We start from the raw sequence: 2,492 nt of genomic DNA, 5'->3' as shown, positions 1-2,492 counted from the left end.
GGCGAAAAACCAGCCTCTCCTTCTGGAGCTCGCCTAAGTGCCAACGGCTCTTGCGCCGTAATGTGTCCGCTTTGCCTGGTTCCCTCGGTCGGCCACAAATAGCGAAAAATCAGCCTCTCCTTCTGGAGCTCGTGCCAACTTTGGCGAATATTTTCTAAGTGCCAACGGCTCTTGCGCCGTAATGTGTCCGCTTTGCCTGGTTCCCTCGGTCGGCCACAAACGGCGAAAAATCAGCCTCTCCTTCTGGAGCTCGCCTAAGTGCCAACGGCTCTTGCGCCGTAATGTGTCCGCTTTGCCTGGTTCCCTCGGTCGGCCACAAATAGCGAAAAACCAGCCTCTCCTTCTGGAGCTCGCCTAAGTGCCAACGGCTCTTGCGCCGTAATGTGTCCGCTTTGCCTGGTTCCCTCGGTCGGCCACAAACGGCGAAAAATCAGCCTCTCCTTCTGGAGCTCGCCTAAGTGCCAACGGCTCTTGCGCCGTAATGTGTCCGCTTTGCCTGGTTCCCTCGGTCGGCCACAAATAGCGAAAAACCAGCCTCTCCTTCTGGAGCTCGCCTAAGTGCCAACGGCTCTTGCGCCGTAATGTGTCCGCTTTGCCTGGTTCCCTCGGTCGGCCACAAATAGCGAAAAATCAGCCTCTCCTTCTGGAGCTCGCCTAAGTGCCAACGGCTCTTGCGCCGTAATGTGTCCGCTTTGCCTGGTTCCCTCGGTCGGCCACAAATAGCGAAAAATCAGCCTCTCCTTCTGGAGCTCGCGCCAACTTTGGCGAATATTTTCTAAGTGCCAACGGCTCTTGCGCCGTAATGTGTCCGCTTTGCCTGGTTCCCTCGGTCGGCCACAAATAGCGAAAAATCAGCCTCTCCTTCTGGAGCTCGCCTAAGTGCCAACGGCTCTTGCGCCGTAATGTGTCCGCTTTGCCTGGTTCCCTCGGTCGGCCACAAATAGCGAAAAATCAGCCTCTCCTTCTGGAGCTCGCGCCAACTTTGGCGAATATTTTCTAAGTGCCAACGGCTCTTGCGCCGTAAAGTGTCCGCTTTGTCTGGTTCCCTCGGTCGGCCACAAATAGCGAAAAATCAGCCTCTCCTTCTGGAGCTCGCGCAAGTGCCAACGGCTCTTGCGCCGTAAAGTGTCCGCTTTGTCTGGTTCCCTCGGTCGGCCACAAATAGCGAAAAATCAGCCTCTCCTTCTGGAGCTCGTGCCAACTTTGGCGAATATTTTCTAAGTGCCAACGGCTCTTGCGCCGTAAAGTGTCCGCTTTGTCTGGTTCCCTCGGTCGGCCACAAATAGCGAAAAATCAGCCTCTCCTTCTGGAGCTCGCGCAAGTGCCAACGGCTCTTGCGCCGTAAAGTGTCCGCTTTGTCTGGTTCCCTCGGTCGGCCACAAATAGCGAAAAATCAGCCTCTCCTTCTGGAGCTCGTGCCAACTTTGGCGAATATTTTCTAAGTGCCAACGGCTCTTGCGCCGTAAAGTGTCCGCTTTGTCTGGTTCCCTCGGTCGGCCACAAATAGCGAAAAATCAGCCTCTCCTTCTGGAGCTCGCGCAAGTGCCAACGGCTCTTGCGCCGTAAAGTGTCCGCTTTGTCTGGTTCCCTCGGTCGGCCACAAATAGCGAAAAATCAGCCTCTCCTTCTGGAGCTCGTGCCAACTTTGGCGAATATTTTCTAAGTGCCAACGGCTCTTGCGCCGTAATGTGTCCGCTTTGTCTGGTTCCCTCGGTCGGCCACAAATAGCGAAAAATCAGCCTCTCCTTCTGGAGCTCGTGCCAACTTTGGCGAATATTTTCTAAGTGCCAACGGCTCTTGCGCCGTAAAGTGTCCGCTTTGCCTGGTTCCCTCGGTCGGCCACAAATAGCGAAAAATCAGCCTCTCCTTCTGGAGCTCGCGCCAACTTTGTCAAAAAATTTCTAAGTGCCAACGGCTCTTGCGCCGTAAAGTGTCCGCTTTGCCTGGTTCCCTCGGTCGGCCACAAATAGCGAAAAATCAGCCTCTCCTTCTGGAGCTCGCGCCAACTTTGTCGAAAAATTTCTAAGTGCCAACGGCTCTTGCGCCGTAAAGTGTCCGCTTTGTCTGGTTCCCTCGGTCGGCCGCAAATAGCGAAAAATCAGCCTCTCGCCCGTCAGGTACCAGGCGTTGGGGTACCAGGGGTAAGTGCAGTACCAGCTTTGGTCTGTTGGTGCGCCAGAGTACGATGAGTTGGTCCCCCTAGTCACTGTACTCATTACCTTTACCCCCAAATCGCAAAATATAGTCAGAACGAGTGTGGGGAACACAAGTTTTGGCCCCGAGAACCAGGCGGCTGGTGTCTCTAGCGATGTGTTCCCCCCCAAAAAGTGTTCACATGCTCGGACAGCGAACCTAGGAGCTACCGCAAAGCACTCTGGAAGTGCAAGAGCGAAAAATTTTCTAAGTACAAAAACTCTCGAAAATTTTCAAAGTGTCACAGTGCTCGAAAATTTTCAAAGTGCTACATGCTTTCCATCCAAGGAAGGAATAGT

Source organism: Syngnathus typhle, unplaced genomic scaffold, assembly GCF_033458585.1.
Source record: "Syngnathus typhle isolate RoL2023-S1 ecotype Sweden unplaced genomic scaffold, RoL_Styp_1.0 HiC_scaffold_298, whole genome shotgun sequence".
In the NCBI taxonomy this organism is placed as follows: domain Eukaryota; kingdom Metazoa; phylum Chordata; class Actinopteri; order Syngnathiformes; family Syngnathidae; genus Syngnathus; species Syngnathus typhle.
This window is presented reverse-complemented; position numbering follows the sequence as displayed.